This window comes from Rhinatrema bivittatum, chromosome 2 (assembly GCF_901001135.1).
Source record: "Rhinatrema bivittatum chromosome 2, aRhiBiv1.1, whole genome shotgun sequence".
Classification (NCBI taxonomy): Eukaryota; Metazoa; Chordata; class Amphibia; order Gymnophiona; family Rhinatrematidae; genus Rhinatrema; species Rhinatrema bivittatum.
Window position 1 is genome coordinate 65,590,867 of NC_042616.1, and position 25,073 is coordinate 65,615,939.

The 25,073-nt window shown below is 43.2% G+C and overlaps 1 protein-coding gene across 4 annotated transcripts in view; it reads left to right on the forward strand.

Annotated features, from left to right (window-relative positions):
- Positions 1 to 381: 381 nt before the first annotated feature.
- Positions 382 to 25,073, forward strand: part of ALS2CL (ALS2 C-terminal like) — a 297,669-nt gene continuing 272,977 nt past the window's right edge. For 3 of the 4 annotated variants that reach the window (XM_029588275.1, XM_029588272.1, XM_029588276.1), the window contains exon 1: positions 382 to 505. The gene's annotated coding sequence lies outside the window, so the exon portion shown is untranslated. Of the gene's footprint in view, positions 506 to 23,865; positions 23,897 to 25,073 lie in introns of those variants that run through there. The other variant, XM_029588274.1, reaches the window with a different exon arrangement.

A 25,073-nucleotide genomic window follows, 5' to 3' on the forward strand; every position in this document is an offset into this window, starting at 1 on the left:
AGGAAACAATGGGAAATTTGCAGGTAAAAGGGAGGCCCCAAAAATTATTCCTGCTGTAAGCATGGATACATATATTAAGGATGGAGGTCTCTGGGAGCCGGTAGGCAAATAAATATCACATCTGTGTGTGGATGATTAACACACCCTCCCCCCCCCCTGAAAAAAAAAAAGAGCAAATTTTTTGTATCTGGTTCTATCCATTAATTGGAGGGTCAAACTTTTAGGGCTGAATGAAGCCCATAGTGTTCTCTAGGTAACTAAAAGTTGTAGAATGTTGAACAGCTTGTTTCTTGGTGAGCAGCCAGGGCCTGGATGTCTGCCACCCGTTGCCATATCAACAAGGAATGTCTGCAGTGCACCTTGGGATAGGCTGTCAAAAGATAGCACTTCCTTGTTTTTCCAGTTAGCAAATAAGATAGTTAGAAAGTCAGAGTGACTGATTTTCGGCAACTTGCTGTCACATGGACTAGCTCTGGAAAATGCTGCCAGGAAATCAGAAAAAAGGGTAAGAGAAGAAATGCTCAACAGCTGGGGGGATTCTTCTTGCGAAGAAATATTGCTAATCAAGTTGTTATTTCAGTCGCAGTCCTTTTCCTGCTGGAAGTAGATATTTTTAGGGTGGCTAACACAGACGTGTTAAGGCTGGCTGCAATGCCTTTCCCCTCTGTCATAACTGATTACCACGTTATGATTTGCAGATTGGATACTTTTCTTACAGGTGGGGCTGAATACTTAGCTTTTTTTGCGGAAACTTTCTTAGTGAAGAAGTTACTTAAAACTTATATCTCGCCCTAAACAATTGTTTGGAAGGACGGGCTATAAATTTAGCATGCTTTCATTTCATTGCAGAAATAATGGGACAAAAGCTAGAAAGAAAAACACGTCTTCAAATTGTGATTGCATATGTAAATCCGTTTGTTTTATTGTTGTTGGGTCTGGAAAATTCTCCTTTGGGTTTCCGGTTCAATTTAATTTAAATTTTAATGATTTATAAATTTCCTGACCTAGCAATGTTACAACCTGGCGATGTCCAAATAAAAACAGCGATACAATGGCATGCCATTTGTAAGTTTGCCCTTACTAGGGCTGCAGTGCTCTATGTCTCCATTTAGTTATCAAGGGATTGTCCACATTTATAACCCTCCCCCCCAGCCATCCCATTTAGCCCAGCCAGGAAAGTGGCAATCCTTGGCCACACACCACATCTTACTTCAGAACACAGTAGCATACACCCTGAACCCCTGCCAGCCCAATTAGCAAGAGCCAGATCTGGGATTTGAGTCCAGGCAGCATGCAGCACAGTCCCTGGACCATTGTGCCATTGCAAAATGTTTTGATATTCTTTGCTCAAAAGTTGGTAAAATCATTTTGAAATTGCTTCATCTGTTCTGAGGCCTGAAAGGAGGCTGCTGAATAGCTATTTAGCCTGGATGTCAAGAATAATTGCTATACAAAACTGGACCAGAAGCTGCACAGTAGGCAAAATAGGGGCAAATGAAACATAAAATGTATGCATAATGAAGCATTCTGGACCCACCCTGTTCTGAGCTGGGGAATGCATTAGCTGCCGCGTGTAGCAGGGCTTGAACTTCATTATCCCTTTTAACAAATGCAAAAAAGGAGAGGGAACCACATTGAGCATGCTAGTGCCATGATGTCATGATTTTTTAAATACATTTTCTAAAATCTGGTTTTAATTTTTTTTTTTAGAGCAATAAAATACTAAATTTCCAATTTAAAAAATCATATAGTTATAATTAAATCTCATCACAAACATGCTGAACCTACATGTACAGGTTTATAAATTTGGCACACGTCCATGCTGAGTTACCTACTAATCAAACATGGGCATTCATTTCCATTTTTCATCTCATAAAAATAGCTCTAATCTGTCCGGCACTGGCCACTAACTTCCAGCTGTTGCTTCTGTTTTTAGTTTTGTTTCTTAGCAGACTGAAGTCACATGTGCGGAGAGACAGACTGTTGTTTTTCTGTGTTTTATGTGATGGTAGAGCTTGGCCAAGCTAGTGTGGCTCTGGTGACCTGTGACCTTTAAGTTTATATGATCCATGCTTAACAATTTGCATACACTGCCTCCATAACATGCAAATTCTCTCATGCATATTCATTGTGGATATCCTGAAAACCCGACTGGCTGGGGGGGTCCCCAGGACAGGGTTGAGAACCACTGCTCTAAACAAAGGTAAGGGCCTTTTTGCGTCCTATTTCGCGCCCAATAGCTACACCTTCTATGGTGGCGCTATTGGGTGCGAAACCGGCAGCGATCGCACCGTGGCGGTGCGATCGCTGCTGGCTAGCGCAGGACCGCCCCCCCCCCCCCCCCGCCCCTCATTACCTAAAGTATCGCAGGCCTGCGATACTTTAGAAAATGAGGCACTAAGGCTCTGCCTTACTAAGGCTTCTCTCCCATCCTGTGTCTAAGGGAAAAATGCTTTGTAAATGAGTCTCTACCTGAGGCAGTGGAGAGTGAAGTGACTTCTCCATGGTCACAATGAGCATCAGTGGGAGAAGCCAAATCGGAATCAGTCCTCTACTCCCACCGCTATCTCCCTAAAGTCCGTAATCCAAACTTGGAGTGGCTGAAAGTGGATTATATCAGTGTCCAAAAACAGCTGAAAACTTTCCTTTTTAAGGAGGTCTTTAAGCTGTAATGTTTATGCATCTCAGCTAGCTGACTTGTGACTTGAGCTTACAGCATGCTTGGCACAGGAATTTAATAATGATTTAGGATGAATTTTATAGCAAGCTCATATATTGTGTGTGTTGCTAGTTTGTTTTAAGTGCATGTGTATGGTTTTCCTTGTGAGCCGCCATGAACAAAGGATTGTGTGGCATATATATATTTTAAAATTAAAAATAAATTAAATTATAGAGGTTTTCCTTAGGTCTGGCATGACCATGGTGGAAAGCTGCAAGGAGTTGTAAGATGGCCTTCTGTTATTTCCTCCCAGATAAGAAAAGTAGAAAAAAAAATTTTAAATTAATTTTCAGCAGCGATCAGTCCGGATAAAATGGCTGTGACATTGAATATATCCAGATAAATCAAAATTGCATCACATAGGTAATTTCTGCAAGATAGAGAAAGAAGCGATTTTGAAGTTAGGTGGAGCGCGCATTGTACAAATCAACTCCTCTTATACCTTTCATCGATTCAAACAACATGAAAATCTTCAGTGATGTCAACTTTGCTGTTTGTATCTCCTACCGAGTATGTAAAACTGAGCCCCCAAATCTACCCCACAGTGAGTTAAAAGTGCCCGAGGGTTATAAATTGTATTGTGTCGTATTGGCCTCTACAAAGGTGCTCTTTCTCTCAACAGCATGAGAGATGAAAACCTTTTCACCCCGGGAATGCACTATTTAATGCGCGCTTTAATGCCTTCATGCAAGCATTAAGGGCTTAACGCGAGATCAAATCTCTTTAAATATCTCTGAGAATGGGCATCTTCTCTACATATTTCTATTTCTAACTTGTGGTTGCTTATTCTGTATTTAGTGAGGTTCTTTCTGTGATTAGCATGTTTGACGGAAGCAAGTTGTTTTCCTAGTATATAATATCTGTTTACTGATTTCTAGCAGTCCAGATTATTCGGCTTTCCCAACAGATAGGTATTGCTGTTCTAGGCCTGGAGTGGATTTGCAGTGTTGCATTTGCATTGGGAGGGCTGGTGCTATTGGAATCCTAGAAATAACTGCTGGTTTTGTAAAGTAGGTTTGCTATGTAGGGTCTTGATTATCTTTTGGCAAAATTGCGTTTACTTCATAAAATGCCTTAGAAGGACTTTGTGTTTCTGTTACGAAGGCAACAACAACATTTGAATTTTTTTGTATGATGAGTAGAATGAGGAAACATTCTAGTTCAGCCCAACCAGCCATTTCAGAGGTTATCTTAAGTCAATGACGTAAGGATTTATTTTAGTTTATTAATGTATATAAATCTGCTTCCAAAAATCACAGATGAAACATTAATCAAACACTGTGAGATGATTCCTGAAACAAATGTATTTTATGTGTGTGTATGTATGTATACATATATACATACATATATACATAAAATGTTTCAAGAATCATCTCAGTGTTCACATACACCCACCCACCCACACACACACACACACACATATATATATATATATATATATATATTATGAGAAACAAAGTTTAATATTTAAATGTATGATGTCCAATTATGTGTTTTAACACTCATTCTTGGAGGCATTGAGGTGATCACTGCAGTTGAGTTTATTTATCAAAGTCTTGTGGGGGCTGGAGCAACGGGACCTAAAACTTAATTTTGTGTATGGGGAAGGTGGTGCACAGACCTGAAGGTTCGCCTAGGGCCATGGGCAGCTGTAAGGTATCCTTAGTAGTATGGAAGAATAACTGAGCAGACTGGATGAGCCAGATGGCCATCTGCCATCATTTACTATTTTGCTTTGTTACTATCTATCCAAGTTTCATTTGCATATTTTCTGTAACATTTATTCATCCCAACTCCATATAAAGCAATGGTGAGAAATTTAGCACTGACACACATGAAACAAAATCCATATTAAAGTGAACAAGAAAGGCAAACTACCAATAACAGAAGTTAATCAAACCAGTAGTGATGGGGTGAATATTAAAGTGAGGGAAAAAAATGAATGTTGCATTTCTGGCTGTTGTGCAGCCTCCCCTCCAGTAAGGGACCCTGGCGAAGCCCGCTTGGAACCGTACTCTCTAGCACATCTCTGGTCTTTCATCCCCACCTGCTGTACTACCTCCGCTCTACCAGGGGTTGGCCATGAGCATATCCCTCAGGCTGTCCCGGCCCCTCTCTCCTACTTGCAGTCACCCAGACCCTTGCCCTACATAACTTTGCCTGTCCTTTCTCTCAATGTTTCGGCATCGAGTGCTATTCCACTCCTTGTTCTACCCACTACTGCCTTTCGGCCTTTAATTGATATGTCTCATGGCCTACGGGTCTTCTGATTTCTTGTTTTCCTTGTTTTGCCTTGAGGCCTTTGGGCCCTCTGTTCCCAGTCTGCTCTGTGGCCTTCTGCTTTTGTCTCTGTTCTGTGGCCTCCCGGCCTTCTGTTCTGTCAGGCTTAGCCCTGAGACTTTCCTAGGTCTCTTCCTGATTCTAGGCCTCTCTGTTTCATTGCTTCTGGCCTTACCAGGCCTGACCTAGCCCTGAGACCTCCCTAGGTCTGTTCCTTGATTCTAGGCCTCTCTCTGCCTTGTTTCTCAAGGCCGTCCTTGTTGTTGCCTTCTGGCTTTTTGTTTTTTGTTTGCCCTGTTCAGTCCTGTGCTGTTTTGAGTCCTATATTCCAGCCTGTCACTCATTTTCTGAGTTCATTCTAACTCTCATGCACCTCATGTGTTCTAGTTCACTCTTACCTCCACTCAGCTCCAGTCTGTTTCTGTGTTCCAGTTCACTCTTACTTCCACTCAACGCCAGTCTGTTCCTGTATTCCAGTTCATGCTTACCTCCATGTAGCTCCTGTGTTCCAGTTAACTCTTACCTCCATGCAGCTCCAGCCCAGCCTGCACTCTGTTCCTGAGCTTCACTCCAGCCTGCACTCCATTCCTGAGCTTCAACCTTGCCTGCACAGCATCCCTTGCTCCAGACTCACCTGACCATCCACACCTATTTCCTGCCTTGCTGTCCTGCACCTCTCCATAGGTGGTGTCCACAGCACCCTTTGCAGCAGCCCTCACAACAATGAATAGATAGATATTCAAAAAAACTACTCCAAAAATTAATTTAAAAAAGCTAATGATAAATGGTTGAGTATAAAGTAAAATAATTTATTACAAGGTACCAGAAATAAATTATAAACCATCCACACCAATAATAAAAACCCAACAAGGCCATGTTTTAGTGCAATGCATGCTTCAGGTGTACACTCGTATACAATTTTCTTAATAAATGACAAACAGAAAAAATCACAAAGGATAGACCTTTGTGACTTCAGAGTGGAAGAGTAGCCTGTTGGTTAGAGTGGCAAGCTGAGAACCTGGATACCTTGGTTTAAGTCTTGATAATTCCCCTGGTGACCTTGGGTAAGTCACTTTACTCTCCTTTGTCTCAGGAACAAATTGAGGGCCTGATTTACTAAGGCTTATTTTCCTTTCTGTGCCTATGGAAAAAAAAAATGCTTAAGCGGTAACTTTCAAATTGACGCGCATGCGCACATGTGCATACATTTGCCGGCGCATGCACATGGACGTGCCGATTTTATAAAATCAGCTACCCACACGTACATGTGCAAATGATTTTATATCGACGCATGCATGTGCGCGCAAATGCCATCTGAAACGCGTAAGTGGGGCGGATTTTAGTAGATGCACGCAGTGACGCCAGTACCCGTTTCCCCAGGCCGTTCCCAGTTTACCCAGTTAAAGTATAGGACTTCTATACTCCCCTAGCTAGCCTGCCTTTCTTTTCCTCTACCTGCCCCAACCCTTAAAACCCTATTGACTAGGCATGATAAGTTTATACTTACACGCCATCCACAGCTGAAGTAAAAACACGCAGATAGGGACCCTGGTGAGTGCTTGTGCGTGCAAGAGTTATGCACTGGGGTCATTGGGAACATCAGGAATGCCCATGCCCCACCCGGACCACGCCCTGCTCCTTTTTCACAAACATTTTTTATCCCTGTACTGGGAGATACACATGTGGCTGCGGGCCTTTTAAAATCTACGCAGCCTGTGCGCGTCTGAGCCACGCTCGTATCTCCCAGTTTGGCTGTGCGCAGGCCTTTGATATATGATCTCCTTAGATTGTAAGCTTTCTGAGATCAGGGTAATACCTATAATTCATCTTGAGCTACCAATGGAAATGTGTGAGCTAAATAAATACAAATTTTAGAGATATAATTATCCAAATGTAACCCTTAGTGGGTTGTATTAAATCCCAAGGGAACACAATCTGATTTATATCTTCTGGGGCTGCTCCGGCTAACCAGTCACTCCTATGCTGACTCTTAATCCCTTGGGGGAGGGACAACTCTGTTTATGGGGTGAAGCTCTCGCTTATGGCCCAGACGATGAAAAGAGGTTGCTAGTGTGTGTGTGTGCCGTACCAGGCCTGGGTGTTAAAATAAAGTTTACTGCGGGGAGTGCACGGTGAGGTATCGCTTCTAAAATAAAACTCTTTTGGTCAAGGCTGGGAGGCCCTACCAGAGTATGGAAAAAAAACTGCAATGTGTCACTGCAGCTGCTCTCTCCGACTGAAAACCCATGAGTCTTAAAATGGCTGCGCTACATGACACTGAGTCACCCAAGCAGAGCCTCCAGGTGGGAGGGCCTGAAGGTTATGGATGGCTCCCTTTCTGAGTGCATTATAAGGACAGGGATAGTGGCATCTGGGTCTACCACACATATTTATTCCCATAATTTAATAACAAGAGTTCCAATGCAGCTGAAGTAGATGTAAGTTTGTCAGCATCACCGCTAGTAATGGTACAGATATCGTGTGTACAAAGGACAGTAGTCGTCCTAAGGAATAATAATGTGAACAAGAGGGAAGCGGAGAAATTGGGAGCAAAGCACCTGTTAAAAGTATTAAGGACATTTCTTTGGGTAGTTGTAGATATCCCCCAGCTTTCACAGTATCTGCCCACTACCCAGAACCAGAGAATCAAAAGGGGTGCCAAAGGAAAAACGTCCCCATATCCACTCTGTGCTGCAGTCTTGGAGGGCTTCTGTCTGCAATACTGGCTTGCAGGCTCTAGTTTTTCCGTTTATGATGTTTTTGTCATTTTAGCATGTGCTAAATCATTTTAGTGCATGATAGAGCATTCTAGTGTACGTTATTTGCAAAATGTATTAAAATATTATGTGCTTAAACAAAATAATTGAAACAATATATATGAGAAAACGAAATGATATAAACATCATGAAATTGATCAAAAGAATGACATGAAAGAAGTTTCTGTGCATGCTCGCCCCTAGTGAGGCACTTTGTGTATAGTAACCAAATATTCCCTTTTACAACAGTAGATGTTTGGATAGTCTACTGTTCTACTCCTGGAGACCAAAATCACTGAGGCCGCATTAAACCCTTTTAACTTTTGTTATTAAGATTTAAGGGAGAACTGGACATATTTATGTTACAGTTAACTGTCGTGTCTATTGCATGCAGGAAGAAGGAAAATATTTCTTTAAAAATCCTTTAGCAGACAGAGAAAAAAAGAGACAGACAGGCGGGACAAAATGAGGGCCAGAAAAAAAATAAATCTGTAAACAACATCCAGTTACTCAGTAGCTATAATTTGAGAGCTGGGAATACACTGAGCTGATTACATTTCATGTTGCCCAGCCATCTTCAGCACGGTGATGAGTAGCATTGAACATGAATATAAAAACCATGCACTGAATTGTGGTGCCACAGCTGGTAAAGTGCGGAGATATTTCAAAGGTCTCTGTGAATGTGTATTTGATGTTGGGGAGTGTGTAGAAATGTTTATGGAATTGTCTACAAGTGTTTGTAGACATTTAAGAGTTGGGAAGTGCTTGCGTAAACATTTTCAACCTTTTCATCAAACTTTCTCTGCTTGTGGTTACGTCCAAGAGTAACAGGAAAAATGGCCAGTCTCGGTGAAGTGGACAGAGCAAGATTACTGCATCGGCATTCCAGCTCATAAGAGTAATTTTATGAGCTGGAATGTCAGAGCATGCAGAGAAAATCTGAAAGGCTTCATTCTGTTAAATTCAGAAGTAAGCAATACATTTCAGAGAGTTGTGCAAGGGAGTCCTAGGAATAAAAGTGCTCTTATTGAATTGTATTCACCCTAAATTGGTGCATGAAAAAACCTCAAACAAAATGTTGTTCTCCATCTTTCACAAATAAAAACTCTTGCATCCTATGTTACAGAGGGGAAGGCGAGAAAGCCATACTTACACATGGATTTTCCAATGCTTTTCAAATGTGACACTATTGAAAATGACCTCACCTTTACCGGAACAAAGTCATTTTCAATCAGTTAAGTATCAGGCCCGAGCTCCACTTTCCCCCATCCACCCTCTCCCCGGAGTTTGGATCTGATCAGTGAATTGCTGCAGGTTATAGTACCCCCTAGAGAAAGAGACAGACAGCTTTAATCACTACTATAGGGGCTGATGCAATAAATTTGCATAGAAAACGGGCGCTGAACAGTCAGCGCCCGCTTTCTTAACGTGCCCCAGGTGCCCCCAAGGGGGCGCCATGTGATATTTAAATTAGGGGGTCGCATTAGCAAGGAGGTGTTAGGGTTGCTTGCGCTTGCGCGACCTTAGCGCCTCCTTGCTAAGGAGAACCTGATCGGTTTTCGTGACTCGGCCGTCCACCGGTAAGGAAAACCAACACCAAGGGTTCAGGAAGCGAATGCTTGTCAGTCGAGCGTCTGTTTCCTGAACCCGACTGTCTGATTTTTTTTAACTGTTTTTGTTACACAACGATATTAATTAGGAGGCAGTACAGAAAAGCTGCTTTTTCTGCATTTCTGTACTTGTTTTAGATGCGCTCGGCTATTAAAGCCTGCTCCAGGCAGGCGCTAATAGATGATAGTTAAATGTGCATCCGAGACGCACGGTTTTTTTTTGCGTCGGGAGTGAATGCCTAATAGCCTCATTCGCATGCATTTACATGTGATGAGCGCTATTAGATTTGGATGTGCGTTGGACGTGCGTTGAATATGCGCTAGTCCCCTTATTGCATTAGGGGATTGATTAGCGCCTATTCTACCCGCGTCTGACTGCAGGGTAACAGTGCCCCACAGTACTTTCAGTCCTGGTTGAAAAGCATAATAAAAGCCCAAACTAATGCAATAAAGTGTGCTCAGCCTAGTGCACAGGTGGCAAACTCCGGTCCTCCAGGGCCACAAATAGGCCAGGTTTTCAGGATATCCACAATGAATATACATAAGATAGATCTGCATGCTCTGCCTCCAATGTATCAAAACTATCTCATACATATTCAGTGTGGTTATCCTGAAAACCTGGCTTGTTTGTGGCCCTCGAGGACTGGAGTTCGCCACCCCTGGCCTAGCGCAAAGCTTAATGAGCAATTGGATGTGCATTTTGGATGCACTAAACTAACATCCGATGCAATAATGGAACTAGTATGTCCAGATTGAGAGTCATGTGTTTAGTGCAGTTAGTGTAGCTGGGTTCAAAAAAGGTTTGGATAAGTTCTTGCAGGAGAAGTCCATTAACTGCTATTAATCAAGTTTACTTAGGGAATAGCCACTGCTATTAATTGCATCAGTAGCATGGGATCTTCTTAGGGTTTGGGTCAGGGGTGGGCAATTCCAGTCCTCGAGGGCCACAAACCTGTCGAGGTTTTAGGATATCCTAATGAATATGCATGACATAGATTGCATACAACTGAGGCAGAGTGCATGCAAATCTCTCTCATGCATATTCATTAGGGATATCCTGAAAACCAGACTGGTTTGTGGCCCTCGAGGACCGGAACTGCCCACCCCTGGTTTGGGTAATTGCCAGGTTCTTGTTGGAAACAGGATGCTGGGCTTGATGGATCCTTGGTCTGACCCAGCATGGCAATTTCTTATGTTCTTATGTTCTAATACCATGCAGATGAGGCTATTAGCTATTACTTCCAATGCAGAATATCACCACTTGACTAATGCACCCTTGTTAATGAGGCAAATTTAACGCCAGCCCCAGAACTGGTGTTAAGTCAAACTGAGAGCAAAGGGCCCATTAGCTGAGTGGCGATTTTCTGCTTTCTCCTACTTGTGAAACTAAGATCTAGATTTGGACCTTAAAAGAGTTCAGATCGCAGACTCTGGGTGATTTCTGGAGCAAGCCAAAAATACTTTGAGGTGGATCTGGAAAACGGAAGATTGCTTGTGAATGAAAGGATAAACAGAGAGGAAATCTGCGGTTCTTTAGCTCCCTGCTTGATCAATAACAAGGTGCCTGTTTTTGTTTTGCTGGACGAGAAAACGGACACTAGTATTGAGCATTCATTTTCCTAATGCATGCACAGCCACAGCGCCTTGGATGACTGATACCTTTGAGAGCTAGGGATGCACCATTTTCCTGTCAGCTCATTAAAATATTGTAGGCGCCCCGGGCAGCCAAGGTCGGCCCCTGGCCTCCTCCTTCCCTGCCACCATTGATTCAGGCTCGGCACGGCCCACCTCGATGGCTGAGAGAATCCCCGGCCCTCCTCTTCGTGGCATCGGGCCGCGGACCTCCACTGCAGCAGCCCAGGTCGAGCAGGGCGCTCCCTAGACGTCCGGCCACGCCCCCAGAGCCATTCTTAAAGGGGCAGAGCACCCTTACTCAGTCCAGCCTCCCTGATGACGTCAGGATCCAGGTAATACTTAAGGAACCCTCCTCTTCCTGTTCCCTGACTTGGCAACAAGTCTGCTTATTCTTGTAAGTCTGTCTGTGCCTCTGGTACTCTTGTTCCTGCTCCCGGTGTATTGTTCCTGACTTTCTGAGTCCTGTGCCCGTCCTTTCCGAGTCCTGTTTCTGTCATCCCCTCCACAGCTCCAGACTGCTCTCTGGCTTCTGACCTCGGACTGGCGGTTGGTGATCCCCTGGCTTCTGATCTGGACCGGACTTCGATGAATCTTCCATTTTCTCAAGGGCTCTCCTAAGTCCAAGCAACCCAGGTCCCTAAGGGCTCCACCTGGGGGGACCGCGGGCTTCCAGTGGTGAAGATCCAGCTGGCCCTTGCCTCCGTTCAGCCTCGCCTCCTGATGGGGGAACCTGGGAAAGTTCGTCCCCACAGGTGGTACCTATTCCTCTTCGGGCTAAGGGTCCACATTTCCTCGGCCTTCACTATAAATATATCATCGCACGCCTAGGGAGGTGGATGTGCGCGCATTTTTATTGCACTGGCTCCTGTGAAACTCTCTGTGTCACAAAATAAAGTCCCTCGATATGATTTTTAAACTATTCCCAGACTGAATCATGCAATACATTATAGACTTCATTAGAATATGCATGAATCTCATCACTGTTGTACACCTTCTCTTATTCTGTTATTGTCAACATTGCACATAGTAACATACATAATATCAACTGCAAATAAAGACCAAATGGTCCATCCAGTCTACATCACATTTTACCCATGGCAGTAATTGCCTCTCTGTGCAGGTTACCCCCATGTGTTCCATTAAGGGTAGTAACTGCCGCTCTGTGCAGGTTACCCTCATGTGTTCCATTAAGGGTAGTAACTGCCGCTCTGTGCAGGTTACCCTCATGTGTTCCATTAAGGGTAGTAACTGCCGCTCTGTGCAGGTTACCCCCATGTGTTCCATTAAGGGTAGAAACTGCCGCTCTGTGCAGGTTACCCTCATGTGTTCCATTAAGGGTAGTAACTGCCGCTCTGTGCAGGCTACCCCCACGTGTTCCATTTAGGGTAGTAACTGCCGCTCTGTGCAGGTTACTCCCACGTGTTCCATTTAGGGTAGTAACCACCGCCCTGTGCAGGTTACCCTCATGTGTTCCATTAAGGGTAGTAACTGCCGCTCTGTGCAGGCTACCCCCATGTGTTCCATTTAGGGTAGTAACCACCGCCCTGTGCAGGTTACCCTCATGTGTTCCATTAAGGGTAGTAACTGCCGCTCTGTGCAGGTTACCCTCATGTGTTCCATTAAGGGTAGTAACTGCCGCTCTGTGCAGGCTACCCCCACGTGTTCCATTTAGGGTAGTAACTGCCGCTCTGTGCAGGTTACTCCCACGTGTTCCATTTAGGGTAGTAACCACCGCCCTGTGCAGGTTACCCTCATGTGTTCCATTAAGGGTAGTAACTGCCGCTCTGTGCAGGCTACCCCCATGTGTTCCATTTAGGGTAGTAACCACCCGCCCTGTGCAGGTTACCCTCATGTGTTCCATTAAGGGTAGTAACTGCCGCTCTGTGCAGGTTACCCTCATGTGTTCCATTAAGGGTAGTAACTGCCGCTCTGTGCAGGCTACCCCCACGTGTTCCATTTAGGGTAGTAACCACCGCCCTGTGCAGGTTACCCTCATGTGTTCCATTAAGGGTAGTAACTGCCGCTCTGTGCAGGTTACCCCCACGTGTTCCATTTAGGGTAGTAACCACCGCCCTGTGCAGGTTACCCTCATGTGTTCCATTAAGGGTAGTAACTGCCGCTCTGTGCAGGTTACCCCCACGTGTTCCATTTAGGGTAGTAACTGCCGCTCTGTGCAGGCTACCCCCACGTGTTCCATTTAGGGTAGTAACTGCCGCTCTGTGCAGGTTACTCCCACGTGTTCCATTTAGGGTAGTAACTGCCGCTCTGTGCAGGCTACCCCCACGTGTTCCATTTAGGGTAGTAACTGCCGCTCTGTGCAGGCTACCCCCACGTGTTCCATTTAGGGTAGTAACTGCCGCTCTGTGCAGGTTACCCTCATGTGTTCCATTAAGGGTAGTAACTGCCGCTCTGTGCAGGTTACCCCCACGTGTTCCATTTAGGGTAGTAACTGCCGCTCTGTGCAGGCTACCCCCACGTGTTCCATTTAGGGTAGTAACTGCCGCTCTGTGCAGGTTACCCCCACGTGTTCCATTTAGGGTAGTAACTGCCGCTCTGTGCAGGCTACCCCCACGTGTTCCATTTAGGGTAGTAACTGCCGCTCTGTGCAGGCTACCCCCACGTGTTCCATTTAGGGTAGTAACCACTAGACTACTAAGCACTTATGTTCAAATATATGGTTTGAATGCTATTCCCATCAAATCATTGTTCGTATTCATTTATATTCATTTCAGTACTTTGTATATTATTCTTGACTGTATAGGTAGCCAATGTAATGCTGACAGGGTTGGGGTGATGCGATCGAAATTTCTTTTTCCAGGTAGTAGTCTGGCTGCAGCATTTTGCAGTAGTTGGAGCGGTTTACGAAGACTAGCCGGAAGTCCTAGAAATAGAGAATTGCAGTAATATAAGTTTGAGAATTTTAGAGATTGTAAAACTGTTCTTAAGTCAGCTGCGCTTAGTAGAGGTTTCAATCAGCTCAGGTTTCATAGGTTGTGGAAACCAGATTTGATCAGTTTGTTAATGTGGGTCTTCATAGTTAAGTTTTTGTTGACTTGGACACCAAGATCCCTTACCTGAGTTGGCTGGAATTAGGTGACAGTTTCCAAGATCAATACCGGGTGGAATAGAGTTTGGAGGGTTTCGGCTCAACCAGATTAGTTCAGCTTTTTTCCGGTTCATTGATAGTTTCAGTTGTGCAAGTTTTTCTTTCATGGTGATCTTTCATATATTCAGAAATAAGTGATGCGGTTTTCTCAAATGATTTTGTTAGAGGGATATAAAATTGCAGCTCGTCTGCATATAGAAAGAAGTTTATTCCAAGGTCAGTTAATAATTTGCACAAAGGCAGCATGTAGATATTAAATAGGGTTGCTGACAGCACAGAACCCTGCGGAACACCGGGTGTATCACTGGAATGTATGGTGATTAGCGAGTTTTACTTGGAAGGATCTGTTCAGGCCTGAAGGAACAAGTCAACTTTGCAGGATCTGTCAGCAAGAAAAGAGACGAACCATTTTAGTACATTTCCATCCATCCCTATGTTCCTCAGCTAGTGGCACAGAAGATTATGGTCAACAGTGTCAAAGGCGGCTGTTAAGTCGATCAGAATTATCACTACTGTTCTTTAGGGTGGAATTTTGTCTGTGTGGCCCTTGCCCCACCTTCTCCTGACATGGGGGAGGTCATGGGCCAGAGTATACCCATGCTCTCTGATTCTTCCTGCACGGGGGAGATAGGCTTTCAGGGATCTTGAGGGCTTTTCACATCTGGACCTCTGAATCCAGTCCAGCAGAGAATAAAAAGCACACCCCGGATAGCAGCTGTTGTTCAAAAAATAAAATCCTCTCTTAACACACTGTGCTAAACATCTGCAAGTCTTATTTTTAGCACAGAGCTGGAAGCATTCAGTAAGTGCCTCTAAAACCATATTCTTTACTCCTGTAATGTTATATTATCATTTTTAGAAGTTAATAAGTATTTGTACTGGGAAATAAAACATTTACGTTTCCGGGCTCGGGATGATAAAAACAAGTTCAAGGTCAAAATGTGTTTTGTTTTTTTCCTGCAAAGCTGACTTGTTCCTTCGGCCCTGAACAAGACTGGCATAGTAAAGTTCTGTAACCTACTAGAAAATAAGAGCAGAAAAAAAAATTATCCAAGACTATTTTGTACTGGGAGCCGGAGGGGGAGGGGTGCAAAATTGAACTCTGCAGTCCAAGGCACTAGTGAAGCATTGTTGTTAGTAGGGAGACTTCAGTTCATTAGATATCCCAAGCTCTCTTTTCAAAAGTGAGCAAAACCAAATTCTTTTCTCAAGCAGTTTACTGCTCTGTATGCTTATCTCAGAATTAACACATATTGTTTTTTATAGATAAACTTCTAGTTGCAGAAAATAGAGGAGTGGCCTAGTGGTTAAAGCAGCAGGCTTAAAACCAGGGTAGCCAGGATTCAAATCTTGCTAATAGCCCTTGTGACCTTGGCCAAGTCACTTTATAAGAATTGCCAGGGTCCATCAAGCCCAGTATCCTGTTTCCAATACTGGCAGGCACCTAAACAGTAAATAGATCCCATGCTGCTAACACCCAGGGATAAGTAGTGGCTTTATCTAAATCTACCTAGTTAATTACAGTAGACTTTTCCTCAAGGAACTTGTCCAAACCTTTTTTAAATCCAGCTATGCTAACTGCCTTTACCACATCCTCCGGCAATGAATTCCAGAGCTTAATTGTGTAGAGTGAAAAAGTAAATCTGCTACTTAGAAACTTCATGGGGTGAGTTTTGTTTTTAAATTTTTTGAAAGAGTAAATAATCGATTCACATTCTACCCATGATTTATAGACCTCTGTTATATCTCCCCTCAGCCATCACTTTGCCAAGCTGAACAGACCTAACCTCTTCAACCTTTCCTCATAGGAGAGCCGTTCTATCCTCTTTTATAATTTTGGTCGCCCTTCTCTGTACCTTCTCCAGTGCAACTATATCTTTTTTATGGATGTGAATCGGGTCCGCAATCGGAATCGTGTGATCGGGATCGGAATCGTAGCCATTTTTTTATCGGCTGCAACCGATCCCAAAACCGATAAACTCACCCCGACCCCTAAAATCAAATTCTATAGAATCCTCCCACCCTCTCGAGCCCCCCAAAGTACCTGGTGGTCCAGCGGCCCTCCCGACCCTCCCAAAACCTTTTTAAAGTACCTGGTGGTCTACGATCTCCCGCTCTTGGGCCATCGGCTGCCAGTAAACAAAATGGTGCCGATGGCCCTTTGCCCTTACCATGTGACAGGGGCTACCGGTGCCATTGGCCGGCCCCTGTCACATAGTAGGTGCAATGGATGGCCCGCACCATGTTTAAATTATTTTCTCAAGCTGGAGATCGCTCCCGGGATCCCCGCTAGATCACCAGGTACTTTAAAACATTTGGGGGGGGGGGGGTCGGGAGGGTGGGGGATGCTAAACAATTAGATCTAAAGGGTCGGGGTGAGTTTTGGGGGGGGTGGTGGTTTTCGATGTGTTCCCTTTCTCTCCTCCCCCCCAAACAGATATGAAAACCACATGAACCATTCGTGGGGTTTCCTATCGTACCGATATTTCAAATCGTCAGAAAAAAGATTCACATCCCTAATCTTTTTTATGATGCGGAGACCAGAATTGTACACAGTACTGAAGGTGTGGTCTCACCATGGAGCGATTCAGAAGCATTATGTCATTCACTGTTTTATTCTCCATTCCTTTCCTAATAATTCCTAACATTCTGTTTGCTTTTTTGACTGTTGCAATTTGAACCAAGGATTTGAAAGTATTAACCACTATGATGCCCAGATCCTTTTCCTGGGTGGTAACTCCTAATATGGAACCTAACATCAAATAACTATAATGTAGGTTACTTTTCCCCATGTGCATCACTTTGCACTTGCCCACATTAAATTTCATTTGCATTTTAAATGCCCAGTTTTCCAGTCTCGCAAGGGCCTCCTGCAATTTATCACAATCCGCTTGAGATTTAACAACTTGGAATAATTTTGTGTTGTCTTCAAATTTGATCACTTCACTCATTGTCCCCTTTCCAGATCATTTATAAATATAATAAAAACCACTGGTCCCAATGCAGACCCCTGAAGTACTCCACTGTTTAACCTTGCCACTGAGAAATCGGACCATTTAATCCCACTCTCTGGTTCCTATCTTTTAACCATTTTTTAATCCACCCCACCTCCAATTTTAGCTGTCCTATAATGTTCATATAATTTGTTCCCTGGGATCACAGTGTCCCATTGGTTATCCTCCTTCCACCACGTCTGAGATGCCTATTATGTGTATACCTTCCTCTAGCGCTATACATTCTTACTCACCAGTCTTATATTCCTGGCTTCTTGCATTTGAATGCAGACATTTTAAAGAAGATCAATTTGTATTTCTATTTTTATACGTACCCACAATCTGCATATTATCAGATGTATAGACCATTTGGAGTCATGTTATTTGCATGCTCTATATTTAAATACATTTAAGTATTTTTCAACTTTTACAGCCAACTCTCTATCATGATATTCTGACTTGGTTTATCAGATTAAAGAAGGTGTTTCTATTTCATGTTTCCATACACACAGACTGTATAATTCTATTAGTAAACTGCCTTTCTATATCTAAATAACAAACAAAACCTATCTAAAACACTAATGCAAATAATATTAATCTCATAAAAAAAATTGTCATTGTATTTTAAATGTTACACATAATGAGAAATAAACTTTACAATCAAAAACTAAACAAAGTGCTTAAATATTGCAATATATAACAATATTTTCACCAAATGAAATTTGAATGCATAAAGATATTCACCAAGAAGCTATATATAGAAATACACTATGTTCAGTTCATTCCAAAGAAAATTTATAAAAGATCACATCATTTTGCAGATCAGTAATATTGCTTCTTCCACATACAGTTAATTTCTTCTTTCATTAATAATTGTCAGATTTCTTTCCCCTTTATCATATTGTTTAGTTTTTTATTGTAAACTTTATTTTTCATTACGTGTATGCATCCTAGAGTTCTGAAGGAACTCAAAAATGAAATTTCAGATCTGTTAGTTAAAATTTGTAACCTATCATTAAAATCATCCATTGTACTGAAGACTGGAAAGTGGCCAATATAACACCAATATTTAAAAAGGGCTCCAGGGGCGATCCGGAAACTATAGACCAGTGAGCCTGACTTCAGTGCTGGGAAAAATAGAGGAAATTATTCTAAAGATCAAAATAACAGAGCATATAGAAAGACATGGTTTAATGGAACACAGTCAGCATGGATTTACCCAAGGGAAGGCTTGCCTCACAAATCTGCTTCATTTTTCTGAAGGGGTTAATAAAAATGTGGATAAAGGTGAACCGATAGATGTAGTGTATTTGAATTTTCAGAAGGCGTTTGACAAAGTCCCTCATGAGAGGCTTCTAAGAAAACTAAATAGTCATGGGATAGGAGGCAATATCCTTTTGTGGAATACAAACTGGTTAAAAGACAGGAAACAGAGAGTACAATTAAATGGTCAATCTTCTCAATGGAAAAAGGGTAAACAGTGGAGTGCCTCAGGGATCTGTACTTGGACCGATGCTTTTCAATATATTTACAAATGATCTGGAAAGGAATATGACAAGTGAGGTTATCAAATTTGCAGATGATACAAAATTATTCAGAGTTGTTAAATCACAAGCAGATTGTGATACATTGCAGGAGGTCCTTGTAAGACTGGAAGATTGGGCATAAAATGGCAGATGAAATTTAATGTGGACAAGTGCAAGGTGTTGCATATAGGGAAAATAACCCTTGCTGTAGTTACACGATGTTAGGTTCCATATTAGGAACTACCACCCAGGAAATAGATCTAGGCATCATAGTGGATAATACTTTAAAATCGTCGGCTCAGTGTGCTGCAGCAGTCGAAAAAGCAAACAGAATTTGGGAATTATTAGGAAGGGAATGGTTAATAAAATGGAAAATGTCATAATGCCTCTGTATCGCTCCATGGTGAGATCGCATCTTGAATACTGTATACGATTCTGGTCGCCGCATCTCAAAAAAGATATAGTTGCGATGGAGAAGGTACAGAGAAGGGCGACCAAAATGATAAAGGGGATGGAACAGCTCCCCTATGAGGAAAGGTTGAAGAGGCTAGGGCTGTTCATCTTGGAGAAGAGACGGCTGAGGGGGGATATGATAGAGGTCTTTAAAATAATGAGAGTTTTTGAACGAGTAGATGTGAATCAGTTATTTACACTTTCGGATAATAGAAGGACTAGGGGGCACTCCATAAGATTAGCAAGTAGCACATTTAAGACTAATCCGAGAAAATTATTTTTCACTCAATGCACAATTAAGCTCTGTAATTTGTTGCTAGAGGATGTGGTTAGTGCAGTTAGTGTAGTTGGGTTTAAAAAAGGTTTGGATAAGTTTTTGGAGAAGTCCATTAACTGCTATTAGTCAAGTTAACTTAGGGAATTGCCTCTGCTATTAATTGCATCAGTAGCATGGGATCCACTTAGTGTTTGGGTACTTGCCAGGTTCTTGTGGCCTGGTTTGGCCTCTATTGGAAACAGGATGCTGGGCTTGATGGACCCTTGGTCTGACCCAGCATGGCATGTTCTTAAAAATTATCAGAATAATATTATTTGATTAGAGCTTCAGGTAGGTTTGTTTAGATATATATACACACACCAAAACAACACTCCTTCTGGAGTGGGATACAAGCACATGTAACCATTGAACTCTTCTTATATATTAAACAATTTTTATTCTTTTAAATCATTTCAATAACATACAAAATGTAATTTTATCTCTCAAGCATTAATTATACAATGTATCAAAAAACATCTTACATACAACAATTTTTAAAAAACTCCAATCACTCACACCCATACATACTCAATCACACTTACACCTCTCTGATAAAAAATTTTTGGGTGATGCTATCACAACTATTAAATCAAGTATTACTCAGTGTGGTTCTCAATTATTCATCATACTCTTTATCTTATCACTGATCAAACTTCCCACTCTATTGTCTACCACACTAATTACTTTTCTAGTTCCAGTGTTCAAAACAACTACATAATATTCTTCCTTACTATATCCTATGTCCAATATGTATTGATTCTACCTTAGTATATCCTATCTCTGTTATAACTCAACTTGCAAAATGTCCTAATAACCATGAAAACCCATTAACAATTGTTCCTGACAGGGCCCTCATTTCACCTGTTGGCTTCTTCAGGGGAATCTTGAAAATAATTTGTATTAAAAACTAGATTCTCATCATCAGACAGGATCTGCTTCCACACTGGTTTGTGTCACATATACATATACCTACACACATTTTGAATGGCACTATATGTTGACAATTTGCAAAAACAGAGCAAGACTTGTTGAGAGGGCTTGAAATGAGTTTACCATAAGACAGCTGATTCAGCATTTTGGGATTTGCTGACACCTTGAAACTAACCCATCTACCTGCCATGCAAAAATGACCAGTGCATGGTGGGTAGATGGGTTAGTTTGTATCCTGCTCACGTGGCGGCTAAATGCCCAGTTAGGGCTGCACAGGAGTATTTAGGGGTGCGCCCGCCTGGGAAAAGCCCTTTATTAAAACATCAGGATGGATCTGCATTGCCATGTTACCATTTCGTTAGTATGTTCCACAGAGGGTTAGCAGCGCTAGGGGAGGAGCGGCACCAATATCACACCCACTCCTTCAGAATTGGTGCGGCATCATTTGCGATCAGCAGTAGGCTAAGCAAGGCACAGATCAAAGCCATAGTGCTCTGGCAGTCCGGCAGATAAAAAATCGTACATCCAGTCCATAAACAGACCTACTTAGACTTGGCACAGCCATAGTGCGGCATTTGCTTAACTTGCTCACCTTACCCTTACTGTTCTTATTTAGCATAGACTCTTCTCCCGCTATTGCTAAAGTGCTATGGATGCTGGGTCACTCGTACATTTATTGGGCGCACATTAGAGCCAAGGCAAAGAGCACCAGCAAACAGATGGGCATACCATGGAGCAAAGCCAACATTTTTTGGCTAGGCAATCGAGGGATGAGGTGGGCCCAAGTAATTCCATCCATCCTTCAATATCCCAAAGAGCTTCCACGGCCGGACACTATATTGCATTTAGGTGATAATGATCTGGTCTCGGTCAATGATCTCATCATTGGCATCAAAAAGGATTTAGTGTCATCAAGGCACTCTGGTCATCGGTGGTGTTGGTTTGGTCTGATATTATCCCTCACTTAGTGTGGAGAGGAGCAAAATCCTGCAAAGGCAAGCGAAAATTAAATAAAGAAGTGGGATCTTGGGTACGGGCCATAGGGGGTTGCACGGGCTTGTATAGGCCAGATAGGGTTCTGAGGTGGGCTGGATCTCTTTATCCTCTCTTTGTAAATGGCCACAGAAGCGCTAGTGGGCTTGGGGGGGGGGGGGGGAGGGACCAAGTATGGGGTTATTGGTCCCTATTATGGCAGGGCTCTCACCAGCACATAAGGGGATGCTTTGGGGGAGGGGGAAAGGTCCAGGCACCAAAAACTACGCATAGGGGAAGCTTGTGGTGAGTGCATGACACAGGGTGCTATTAGCCTATTAATTGGCAGAGGGTGACAGATCTATGCAATGCATGGCACAGACCGAGATGGTGGCTGGTCTGGAGGTGGCCAAATGGAGGCCTGGCATAAACAAATGTGGCCTGGAGGTGGGTGAGACTGGGTGCACATTGCACGGAGTGGCAGTGGCCACAGCAGCATTCATGGAGCAGGATGCCAGTGGGTACCACCTTCACAGAGCGGAAGGTGGAGGGCTGCTGCCTTACTGGGACAGCGGCAGCAAGCGGGGAGTAACAGCACAAAGTATTTGCCGGTGGCAGTGTAGGCCAGTCTTATAAAGGTTAATGTTAAGTTTGCATAAAGTTGATGTTTAAGTTCATGCTTGTATGGCTGTGGCCATTTTATCCACTCAATTAGAGAGTGTTATGGACCAGGTATTGCATCATTGTTGGCAAGGGGGCAGGAGCAGGGCAGGATGCCAGAAAGCTATGGCAAGCCCAGGTTATGAGGGAAAAAAAAAAACCAGAACAAGGCACAATGATTAGTTTGAGGCATTAGAGCATAAGGGCAATTGATTCAGCGTCATTGATTAAGAATAGGAGGTTCAATGCCACAAGTGCATCAAACGTAGTTATTTAAAATTCCCCCTGAAGAATCCCTTGCAGAGAGTGAAACAAGAGCCTTCCTCAGAGGTGTTATAAAGAGACTGAAGAAGGGGGTATTATGAAGAGACAGCTTTGCATAAAGCTGAGCAAACAAGCTGGAGTTCAAACTCTCTATCATTGTAGATATGAGATGTGATATTTTACAGAGTTATTTGGAAGGTGCTGCACCACATATTGGCATTTTGACTCTTACTTCATGAAATAAGGTTCTGTGGATATGGGCAGAGCTGGCTGAAAAAGGATACTGTACTATATTACGGGGTGCTACGTTTCTTTTGAGGAATAAAAGGACTGAACGTTTCAGTAATGTTAATGTGCGTTTGTATTAGTCGTATAAATGGATGTCGATTTATGGTTCAAATATGTTTGAAAATTGTGGGGCGGATTTCCAGAGCCCTGCTCGCCTAAATCCGCCCAAATCCGGGCGGATTTAGGCGAGCAGGGCCCGGAGTTTTCGGAGGGGGGCGTGTCGGGGGCGGGACCGAGCGCAGCCGCGTTTTCGGGGCGTGTCGGCAGCGTTTTGGGGGCGGGTACGGGGCGTGGCTACGGCCCGGGGCGGTCCGGGGGCGTGGCCGCGCCCTCCGTACCCGCCCCCAGGTCGCGTCCCGGGGGCGTGGCCGCGCCCTCCGTACCCGCCCCCAGGTCGCGTCCCGGCGCGCAAGAGGCCCGCTGGCGCGCGGGGATTTACGCCTCCCGGAGGGAGGCGTAAATCCCCCGACAAAGGTAAGGGGGGGGCTTAGACATGGCCGGGTGGGTGGGTTAGGTAGGGGAAGGGAGGGGAAGGTGAGGGGAGGGCAAAAGAAAGTTCCCTCCGAGGCCGCTCCGATTTCGGAGCGGCCTCGGAGGGAACGGGGGTAGGCTGCGCGGCTCGGCGCGCGCCGGCTATACAAAATCAATAGCCTTGCGCGCGCCGATCCAGGTTTTTAGCAGATACGTGCGGCTCCACGCGTATCTACTAAAATCCAGCTTACTTTTGCTTGCGCCTGATGCGCCAGCAAAAGTAGGCCAATTTGCGCTATTTGAAAATCTACCCCCGTATGAATGGGATAGGGATGAAGAGTGCATGGTTTGCTAGGTTACAGATCTGTTTTTGGAATTATATTTAAGAAATGTTTCAATAAAGGAAAAATTGTGTGATAATTTATATTGGGGCTCAATCACATACGCATATATACATAAAGAGAGAGAGAGAGAGAGAGGTGTTTGGCAGTTTCTGCCTACCGACTGTAAGTTTCCAGAATTTTGTGGTGTGATTTGACAAAGGCCCGTCGCTACAGATTTTGATAGGACAAGTAGTTACATCATCAGAGAGGAAGCAAAAAGAAAGCCTTGCTCCACTATTTGTTGGTAGTGGAATGTAGAGTTATTTTCAGTATTTCTGCAGGTCATGGGATAAGCAGAGCTCTGTCATTCTGTACAGTGATTGGGAGACTGACACGTAAACGATGTAAAGCCTCCATGAGTGCTGGGATACTATCGTAGCTTCGGCTGTCAGGCAACAGGCCTGGCTTTGTGATTCAGTGAAAAGGGAAATTCCTAGTGGGAAGACAGTGTGGGTGCGGATTCTAGTGCCTGGAGGAAAAGAATGTCAGCCATTCTGAAAGAAGCAGCAGACATCACACTGGCACTTATGGGAGGTAAGTTGCTTTTTTTTTTCTACGACTGCCCTCGTCATCTCCAGCCAGCTCCGCTTCAAGATTACAACCTTTAAGGAGCGTAAACATGCAGGGCAAGTGCACAAAATAGCCGTAAAGTAGAATGTGCAATACTTTATTAACTACTTCAGGTCTGTCAAGTGTAGCAAGATATCCCACAATACTGCAGGGTTTTGGTTTTTTGTTTTGTTTTTTTTGAAGATTATACTTCTTGTATAATCATCTTTTTTTCATATACTGCATCATATAGATTTAAGTTTTTGTGATGGAAAATATCTTGACAATATACAACAAAGATCAGGAAGGATAGAGTAGAATATATCAGTGTCTTCTGTCTTGTTATAATATTTAAAGGAAGACCATCTGCCAGAGATTTTGCAACAGAGTGCGCAGCAACAGGCATTAACAGGACTTGATTAACTTGCTGGGAAAAAAAAAAAAGACACACATATTTCTATTAGAGCTGTCAAAACTTGTTTCTGTTACAACATATCTAACTGAAAGCAAGGGCTATGCTTACCAACCATAAAGACACAGCCTTGTTTTCTCATTACAAATCTGAAAACATGGTGCAGCTCTTTCTTAAAAGATTTGGACTTTATTTATTTATTTATTTATTTATTTATTTATTTATGTGTTGGGTTTTCTGTTCCATCATTCGGTGTAGCCATCATAACGTATTTTCTGAGATGCGATACAGTTCATTTTACAGTTTTAAAGGGGACAGTTAAAGGAGGACAATGCACTAAGCAGTGGTTTCTTTTGGGCTTTGGATGAGAAATTAAGACTAACCATTGTTAAAATGCTATTCACTTCTTATTAGAATTAAAATGGAAGTAAACTAATAACAGGCAGTTAATGCACAATGATTGGATTTATAAGAATGAAGAATTCCAGAGAAGAAGGTTTAAAAACCTTTTGCAGGAAGTTATTTACTGTCCAAAAGCAAATCAGAAAGCTTTTTGGAGGGGTGTGTGTGTGTGTGTGTGGGAGGGGTGTGTGGAGAGACGGTATCAATTAAAAATAAAAGAATAGGCAGAGTTAACCTAATGAAAATGGAAATTATACCCTGTCAACAGTATCAGATCTCAATAGGAGGCCGTCAAACACCAGTCGATGTTATTCATTGCATCTCAACTATATTACTATACAAAAAACG